The sequence below is a fragment of the Theropithecus gelada genome, chromosome 6 (genome assembly GCF_003255815.1).
Source record: "Theropithecus gelada isolate Dixy chromosome 6, Tgel_1.0, whole genome shotgun sequence".
In the NCBI taxonomy this organism is placed as follows: domain Eukaryota; kingdom Metazoa; phylum Chordata; class Mammalia; order Primates; family Cercopithecidae; genus Theropithecus; species Theropithecus gelada.
Genome location: NC_037673.1, coordinates 162,186,006 through 162,196,452, shown reverse-complemented (window position 1 = coordinate 162,196,452; position 10,447 = coordinate 162,186,006). Strand labels below are relative to the sequence as shown.

Genomic DNA, 10,447 nt, shown 5'->3' with positions numbered 1-10,447 from the left:
AAATGAGTTGTGTTGCAGGTAAGGTAATTTCTTCCATAGAGTTGACATGTAATAAACATCTGTGGAGTGAACACATAATCTGTATGATCCATTGCACATTGATTTTGAGATAAAATGAAGGGTTAATTATGAGTCCTAGCTAAATGAAGAGAAACTGACTTTGGCAAGGCAAGAATGCATTGTTCTGAGGGAAAAAGGAATTTGATTGCCTAATTTGATGGCATTAGAAAGAACAGTGCATGCCTCTTTTTCAGCTGGAACCATGGAGGTTATAGAAGAGAAGAAGAAGGTTCCTTCTGTGCCAGAAACCCTTAAGAAAAAGCGAAGGAATTTTGCAGAGCTGAAGATCAAGCACCTGAGAAAGCAGTTTGCCCAAAAGATGCTTCGAAAGGCAAGGAGGAAGCTTATCTAGGAAAAAGTGAAGCACTATCACAAGGAATATAGGCAGATGTACAGAACTGAAATTCGAATGGTGAGGATGGCAAGAAAATCTGGCAACTTCTATGTATCTGCAGAACCCAAATTGACGTTTGTCATCAGGATCAGAGGTATCAATGTTATCAGGCATGTTTTATTCAAATCTTTGATTGCAATTGAACATTCTTATTGCATCTTGTGTTACTCTGAATTCAGATACACAAAAAACATGCCATGTAGCACTAGAAACAAGAATATCACATCCTTCCTATTAGGTCTGAAAGGTGTTGCTGCTTCTTCACCTTCATCAAATCTTCAAGGGAACCTTTGTGAAGCTCATTAAGGCTTCAATTAACACGCTGAGGATTGTAGAGCCATATATTGCATGGGGGTACGCAAATCTGAAGTCAGTAAATGAACTAAGCGACAAGCATGGTTATGGGAAAATCACTCAGAAGTGAATTGCTTTGACAGGTAACGCTTAGGATCGCTCCATCTCTTGGTAAATATGGTATGATCTGCATGGAGGATCTGATTCATGAGATCTATACTGTTAGAAAGCACTTCAGAGAAGCAAATAACTTTCTGTGGCCCTTCAAATTATGTTTTCCACTAGGCAGAGTGAAGAAAACGGCCACTCATTTTGTAGAAGGTGGAGATGCTGGTAACAGATCGGATCAGATCAACAGGCTTATTAGAAGAATGAACTAAGGTATCTACCATGATTACTTTTCTAAACTGATTGGTTAATAAACAGTGCCTGCTCTCAAATTGAAATTAAAAAAAAAAGAACAGTGCATGATAGTCATAAACTTTCTTTTCTTAAAGACGGCATTAAGATATATTTTCATAAAATAATTATAAACTTTCTACAAAGAAATTGTCAGCTTGGGAAATGCAAACAAAATATTTGAGAATTATGGGAGGTTCTTCCTTATACATGCAAAACTCCTGTTAATATGATAGGATTCTGGGCCTAGAAAGGACCATGTTATACATATGCATAATTTATGGGTGAAAATTGGCATTATTACTGATGTGAAACTTGGAAGGTCACTGTTTAATAAAAAGGCTGTGAAAGTTCACTTTTTCTCATTGCTTTGTGTAAAAGTAAAGGCTTACATAGTCCCACAAACACACAGATAAACAAAATCTATAAAAGAAAAGTGAAATGCTTATTTTATTTTCTCCCACTCACATTTCTACTCCCCAGAGATAACTAGTGTTAACTAGTATAACGTTTCAAACACATTGATGAATCCATGCAAACAGACAGCAACATAGACATGTACGTAAAAGTGTGGGGTTGTGAGCGACATGTTTTTCTGCAACCTGCTTTTTATAGTGACCAGTAACATATAATGGATTTTCATTACTGTCAGTGCATACAAAGCTACTTCACTTCTTAGATGGATTTGTTGTTATTCCAAAGACTGGGTGAAACAATTGATTTAATGCTTTGTGTAGTGATGGACATTTATGTGATGTCAAATCGTGTGAATATTTCTGTGGCAAGATAATAACAATAATAATATTTATCATTGCAATAGCTGACATTGTCACATACTATGCACTAAGCACTATGCTAAATGCTTTATGTGCTTAGTCTTCTTAGCAACATGTTGAGGCAAGCATTATTAATTGTTCTTTTTAGATGGAGATTTGGAGGCTGGGGAAAGGTGACACATTGTCCATGTGACACATTTAGTCCTCAGCAGAACCACGATTTGAACCCAGGTTTGTCTGTGCCTAGATTTTTAGCTGCCACACAAAACTGTCCTAAAAGAAAACTTCAGTAGAATTACTGAGTAAAAGGACATATCCATTTAAACTTCTGCAGCATACTATTCCATTTGAGCCTACTCAAATATTTAGTGTATTAATTTAAGTACATTCATGTAATTAAAAGATCATATACTCATTTAGAAATAATGATGTATCTACTCTAGCATTTCATGAAACAGTTTTGAGAGAGTTCATTTCATGTGTCACTGTCATTAGTGCGTGCATAATCACCAGAGTTACTTTTGAGTCTTCCTGCCTAGCTTTTCAGCACACATCATTTTCACTTTCATTTAAGTCGAGGGGGACATAAGACTTTTTGAAACTAGTGTGAATCTGTCCATGGCAATTTTATCCTTAGGTCTAAGTAGCCACTCACATTATATTAGAGCATTTTTTTTTTTCTATTTTTTGTTCTTCCTATAAGTGCTATATCTGCTTTCCAAAATATAACCAGTTACTGAATTGTCCTTAAAAATTGATATAAAATCTTTAACAAATACACAAACACATAGACTAGAAGAATGAAAACCTGTGTTCATTAAGTGCCTTTATTTTTATTTTGCTCAGGAAAATGTAGGGAGGTTCCTGGATCTAGCAACAAACTTACTAGATCCAGAGAAGGGTCAAATGAGTATATATGGAGACACACACACACACACACACATACACACACAGAGAGAGAGAGAGAGAAGACAGAAAGAGAGAGAGAGAGAAAGAGAACTAAATCAAATCACAACAAAACAGAAACCAAAGCTGGGCAATTTTGTCATATCCAAATTTAATAGAAAAGCAAAAGGAAGGAGCCAAGTCATATACAACAGTTAGTTCACCAGATTAAGAACTGTTGGTTTAAGCCAGGAGCGGTGGTTCATGCCTGTAATCCCAGCACTCTGGGAGGCCAGGGTGGGCAGATCACAAGGTCAGGAGTTCGACACCTGCCTAACCAACATGGTAAAACCCTGTCTCTAGTAAATATACAAAAATTAGCTGGGTGTGGTGGCACGCACCTTAATACCAGCTACTCAGGAGGCTGAGGCAGGAGAATTGCTTGAACCCGGGAGGTGGAGGTTGCAGTGAGCCATTATCATGCCACTGCACTCCAGCCTGGGTGACAGAGCAAGACTCTGTGTAAAAAAAAAAAAAAAAAAAAAAAAGGAAGAAAAACTGTTTGCTTAAACTGATTAAAGCATCATCAGTATCAAATATTTAGAGATTTGGATTGTAAGCAACAGAGACCAACTCTGATAATTTGAGCAGAAAAGTAGTTTATTTACAAGACAGCAAGTAACTCACATAATCTCTAGGAGGGCTGAAGATCCAGGCTTGTAGATTACATTGCTAGGAAATTAAAGTAAAATCCACGACTCACACCATAGACCTGATCCTATGATAACTCCATTGTCACTACCAAAGAGCACAGACCACACACTTCTTTCCAGCTGTGTTTGTTCCTAGATCTATGGCTAAAAATACTGCCACTGCTGCATCTGAAAACTGGATGAGGCCACCAAAGATATATTTGCAAGATTGGGTTTCTATGTAGTACCTATTTTTTTTTTTTTTTCTTATGACATTGGCTTTTTGTTCAAAATCCAGGCACCTGGTCTGATTGGCAGTCTATATCATCTGTCAATGCTGCTGTTAGGGAGGCTGAGAAGTCCATTATCTGCCATTCTCTTGGTTTTTTGACTCACAAGTTCATGTATGGAAAGGTGGTTCAGTTGCTGGGGCTAGTGAAATAATACAACATACTCTGCCATCACTGAGCAGAAGGATCTTTTTACATCATTATTCTCTCTATGCTATAATTTTATCATTTGGAAATAATGACTCTTATTTGTTGACCAAAAAAAATGAGTTTTTCTGATTAAAGATATTTGCATTCCTTACAATTCTAAAAATAAGTAATTATAGACCATATTGCATGTAATTTCTGAGATGGTTACAGTAGAGAAGAGGTTGACTTTAAGCTTCTTGAAGGATAAGTTGTATAAACATTGGCTCATCAGTCTCATAAAGGAATTCTATTTCTTGCACTAGAACTGGCAACAATTTCATGAGAGCAAAGTGTTCCTATACATACTGTATCAAGCTTTTTCATAATCATAATATTTGGAACGTCTGTGGCGCTCTGCCCTTTCAAAGTACTTTAACAAACATTAGCTATAATTGTAAAGAGCTTTAGGATCCTTAGGGATGAAAAGTATTGTATAAATGTGCCATGTAACCATGCCTATTACTTCTGTACATTGTTGCATAAATTATCAGAAAATGAGTAAATGGATTTCAGTCTCGTGCGCTTGAATGTTAATTGGGAAGAAAAATCTTCTTTCACCAGTTTGGAGATGACAATTATATCACAGTCTATTTGCTTTTGTAGGTATTCACTCTTTGTTAATCTTGACAGATTATAACCTCAGGTGCACTCTGTGTCTGGAAGTCTTTGTGTGTATCTTGACACAAGGTTTAGTGTCAATTCTGATGTTCAGTCTGCTGTGAAGACATTCCACAGTATCTGCGGCCTTGCTATATATCACTCTTGTACATGTATCTAGATTCTGCTGAAGCAGAGAATCTAATCCAAGCAGTTATTACTTCACTGAGCAGCCATAATGCTTCTGCGAGTTTTGTTATTGTTTGGTGATGGATTTCAATAAAGAAATTTAAAATACTATGCTAACAATTTGAAAAAATATCAAATTCTACACTTTTATTGAGAAACAAGTTTATTAATGGTTCTTTCCTGATAGCATGCCAAGTACAGGCTGTTGATTCCTGAAGTTTAGTTCTCATTCCACAAAGTTTAATTTTTAAACAATGGCACTCTGTGTTTTAGCTTCTCTTAGTCTCGCCAGGCATGAGAAAAAAAATCAAATCAGCATAAAGCTTGGCTATTTTAAAGGGATTTTTCAGATTTTCTGAAATACTACTAATTTTCTTGCCCTTTAATTCTAATATCCAAACTACCACCATAATTAATCCTTTTTAACATCTCTCCATTTCATACTTTATTTTCATATTAAACAAGGCTAGTCTTGATGTCTCATGGACCTTCTAAACTATACTCCCACTATGGGTTAAGAAATTCAGTTCTATATTATTTAAATAGGGTAAGAACCCTCTCACTATTAAGGGCTTATGTGTAAAACATTTCTCTTGAGCCAAAATGGGCTGTTGCAACCTGGCCTACTTTAGGTTCAGCCTGGCTTTTGGTCCTTTCCCGTGAATAAGTGAAGCATGCCTGGCATAACACAAGAAGCATCAGTAGAAATTTCAGGTATATGGAGATCATGGCAGCTAAGGAAGATTATTAGCATATGTGAACGTGAATTTTGAGCTGCTACAGCTTCTAATTTGAAAGGGAGCCCAAAAATGCGGAATTTTCAAATAGCGACAGTATAGTCAGAAAATAATAGCATAGCACAAATGATTCTGTGGACAACATTTCGTCTGGAGATAGAAAACTTTACAACTGTGGCTTTCCTTTTTTCTTTGACTTCTAGAACCCTCATCTCTGTTACAGCTTTGATACTCTCCTTTTTCTTTGACAGTTTTCTTTCTTTTTTTTAAATTGTACTTTAAGTTCCAGCATACATAGGCAGAACGTGCAGATTTGTTACATAGGTACGTATGTGCCACGATGGTTTGCTCCATCTATTAACCCATCCTCTAAGTTCCCTCCCCTGTCTCCCTGCCCCCCAGCAAGCCCTGGTGTATGTTACTCCTTTCCCTGTGTGCTTGACAGTTTTCTTCTGATTTCCCTGGCTGACTCTGCCTGAGCTCACAGATTCCCAACCTTGGCAGTTCTCCTAGGCTGCACTCCTGCAGGTGCACCCCAACTTCGTGATGGGGTCTCCCACAGCCACCACTTAACTTTAGGCAAGTGACACTTTGTGCTTGAGCTATCATGACAGTCCTCAAACCATTCGCTTTGTCTCCAGTTTCTCTCTACTTTCATATAAACTTCCCACAAGTGACAGATTAATCTTCCCCATAGTGGCTTTCATTGTATCACTATCTTGCTCAAAATCCTTTAATTGCTTTGCATTTCATAAAGGAAGAGATTTAAAATCTCACATTAATAAATTGTAGTCCATCATAAGGGCTTACCATGGCCCCAGCGCTGCACTAAGTGCTTTACATGCATTATCTCATTTAATTATCACATTGAGGTAGATATTATTATCCTTATTCTATGGATGCAGAAACTGAGGCTAATCTCCCATTGACCTCATTTTATATAATAAAAATATATATAATCCTACAATGGCCTGGAATCATATATTTAAAAATGAAAAAAATCTCAATTTCTGTCCCAGCTCTACAAATTACCAGCTGGGCATCTTTTTCAGAGAGTCACGAAAACTCTCTAAGCCTCATCTTCATCATCTAGAGAATAAGAAAAACAATGCCTATCCTTCAAGGTTATTTGGGATAAATAAAAATGACTTAAAATAGTACTCCAATGATATAAGTTGATATTATTAGTGTAAAGCAAAAGATGAGTTTGCATATCTTACTAAACTAAATGTCTAGGAAGAATACACAATGAAATACATGTTGGTGGATCTGCAGATTGCCTACATAATGTGATTTCATGGCTGCTCACATAACTACTCTAGCTCCTCCTCCTCCTACCGACTCCACACACACGTTTATTGAGTGCACTTTATATGCTAGATATCGCATTTACGGGAAAGGCAGACATTCAGGATGACTTCCAGTTTTCTGTGATAAGAATTAGAGGAGGAAGAGTGTGTTTATGAAGGAGAAGCGATTGAGCTCAGTTTTAAACATGTTAATATCTGTAAGTTTTGAGTGGACATCTTAGAAGAGTATCCAAGAGGACAAGCAAAGTTCCATGGCTCAGAAAACAAAGCAGGGCTGGAGATGAAAATATGAGAATTTTACACACATGCATTTTTATGTAGTGTCATAGGACAGAATAAGAACACCTGCAGAGAGAATCGGAAGAATATGAAGCCCAGAATCCTGAGTACAACATTTAAAGGTCAGATAAGGTGGAGGAGCCAGGACCAGTGACAAGAAAAAGGAGGCCAAAGGTGATGCCACGGAAGAGGCTGTTTTCAACTATACTGCAAGATTCAGAAGGATTTCTTGTGATCTTAGAAAAGCAGGTATTAATGAAATGGGGAGCAAAACCCAGAAACAATGATTCAACTCTCTTCTTACTATATGGGAAACTCCTATTCCCAATGCTATACCCTTTTAAACTGCTGTTGCACACTTGTGGTTGGTTTTAGGGGGAAAGTAATGAAAATATTGATCATCTGAAGAGCCATGAAAGCATTAGGGACTGTGAAATATGTGTTTTTGAATATTTGGCTACAGGCTCGGGGAGTGAGGTCTAATAAGATGGGTGGGACTAACTACAAAATCTTACTGTATTTTTGCCAAGAGACTGACCTGGTTTCAGTTTTCTGGAGTTTTCATAACTGCTAAAATATGCCTCATTTCATGCTAGTGTTGAAATGGCCTTTATCTGAAAAATCAAACAAGGAGACAAAGCTCCCTTAAAAGTTTGATTTCTCAGGGAAAATGGCTAATCAGCAAAATAGCATTTTCTTTTCTCCTGAGTGCATAGTATGCTGATTTGATTTCTAAATGCTATGGGCACCATCAAAATGCTGATGAAATCAACTCTACACCCTGCCTTAGGGGCAGTGCTTGTACCCAAAAGTAAGAAGCAGTGAAAAACAGGCTTGTCCACACATCTGTCCTACCCTTTTCTCCCTTTCTGAAAACATTTCACTGTTATTGTTGTTGCTCTCCATTTATTTTTTAAGAGCATCTGTGAGCACCATGCACTGTTCAAGTCCTAGGGACGTATCAGTAAACCAGAGACAAAAGTAGCCTGCTCTCATGTTGTTTATAGTCTAGTGGGAAGTAGGTTAAAAGATTATTTCTAGAAAAGAAAATGATGCACATCCCCAAATATGTTACTCTGTGAGTGTACTTCCCAATTATAATTCATTAATATTTATTAGCTTATTGGTACTAATTTGTTGTTAGATTATCTAGCTGAAACATCAGAGAGCAGGAGTTAATGAAAACGGAAATAGGGAAAGGTAAATTTTGAAAGCAGGGGTAGACAAAATTTTGAAAAGATTAGAAAAATGGCAGAAGAACAACAACATCTGTGTTCTTGATGTAGAAAAATATGAGAGTTGGGGAAAAAAAGGAGAACAGGGGATCAGATAACTTTCCACTATTCATGTCAGTTAAAAGCACTGACGATTTGGTATTGCTAGTTTAAGCTGGTGGAGATTTGAGGCAAACCCAACCCCACTAACATCACAATGTTGCTAAAAGTTTATGAAGCTGGAATACATTCAAAACACCACACCCTTTTCTCTTCACACCAATAAAGACTCAGTCTATATAAGACTTAGTGGATTGGAGGGACAAATAGGAAATAGCATCTAAACAATCTGTACTAGCAACGAAAATAAGGTGTCAATAACTCCAAATATTCCACATTGAACTGATCAGGTATTTCTGAAATCAGTGGAGTCTGTCCAACAAAATTCTGTCTCTGAATATTACTAAGCTGTTAGCATATCTTCAAATTCTCATTCCTTTCAGATTTGCATGTTGAGAAAATGGTTTATGAAATGACTTATGTTATAAAGACTTTAACCCAGTCTGGCAAACAAGAAAGCTAATTAGTGGCAATGATTTACTTCTGATTGGAAATTCATAATTTGCTGGGTCATGACCCGTAATTAATATATTTTCTGCATTTCTTTCTTTAAGATAATTGATGGTGCATATTGAGTGTTGCTTTAGGAAAACTTGTGTCTTAAATGCAATTAAAATTAAACTATAATCTTGTGTAGGTAAATTATGTTAGATAATTCAAATCACTTCTTTGTTTTCTGAACTGGCATTAAAATATATAGTCATAACAACTCATTGCTAGACAGAAAATATTCTCCTAAGTTATCAATTAGTAGAGTACAATGTGTAAACCAAAAATCAAATTGGAAGGCCTCTCCCAACCATCTGAATGGACTTTCCTCCTCAGCCAGGGCTCTTTTAACATTTAACCTGAGAGACTGTTTCAGGCCATACCAGGAAATGGAGTCAGACATGTCTCATTATATCTCTGTGGCATTAACATCAACACGGACTTTAGGTCTGATCAGAAACATTTTACAACCTATTCTCTCTAAAGTCTAGTACCTAAAAGATTCCTCTGAAAATAATAACTTGGGTCTCCACAATTATCTTAATCCAGGCATTCCTTTCTATTAATCCCAGGTCTTCAGACAATTAAACCCAACCAATTGTCAACCTGAAAAATTTTAAAATTTACCTATGAGCTGGAAGCCCCACTTCAAGTTGTCCCACCTTTCTGGACCAAACCAGTGTATTTCTTAAATGTGTTTGATTGAAGACTCTTGTCTCCCTAAAATGTATAAAACCAAGCTGCACCCTGAACACCTTGGGTACATGTTCTTAGGAAGTCCTGAGGGCTGTGTCACAGGCTGTGGTTACACGTATTTGGCGCAGAATAAATCTCTTCAAATATTTTACAGTTTGACTCTTTTCATCGACAACTGAAACTAGTAAGAATATTTATTGAGTTTTATTTGTATTGAGAAAATTTTACAACTAATAAGGGGTAGAAAAAATAATGTAATAAAAATAACTTGTACTTAACCAGAACTATTACTAACATGTTTTATATATGCTTCACCTTTGTTATTAATAAAGTATTATTGAGACAAAGTCACATGTGTCCTCCCCACAGAGGCAATCATCATAAATTATGCTGAATCCATTTTTATAACCTACTTTTTTATACATAATTAATATATCTTATGAGGATATTCTCTAAAATTTTACATGAATAGCATTCTAGTGTATACATTATTCAATAGTTTGCATTATAACTCAATATCATGGTTTTAAAATCTATCAACGTGTATGTTTTTTCTTGTATATTCTATTTCTATTAACTGCCATATGTTCCCATTTACATACACAGGAACACACATTTTTAGCTTGTCCATTAGGTAAATGATAGACATTGAGTTATTTTTCTTTTTTTGTTCTTTCAAACCGTGTTGCCATAAATATTCCTGTACATCTTTCCCTCGTGAGCTTGTAAAAATGTTACTTTACAGTATAAACATAAAGGTGGAATTGCTGGTTATGTACATTTTCAATTTTACTGATAATGCAAAATTCCTCTACAAAATTGTTACTTCAATTCACC

At 36.3% G+C, this 10,447-nt stretch overlaps 1 pseudogene; it reads left to right on the top strand.

The window, feature by feature from the left end:
• Positions 1 to 262: 262 nt before the first annotated feature.
• LOC112627104 lies at positions 263 to 1,128 on the top strand (annotated as a pseudogene).
• The last annotated feature ends 9,319 nt before the right edge of the window (positions 1,129 to 10,447 follow it).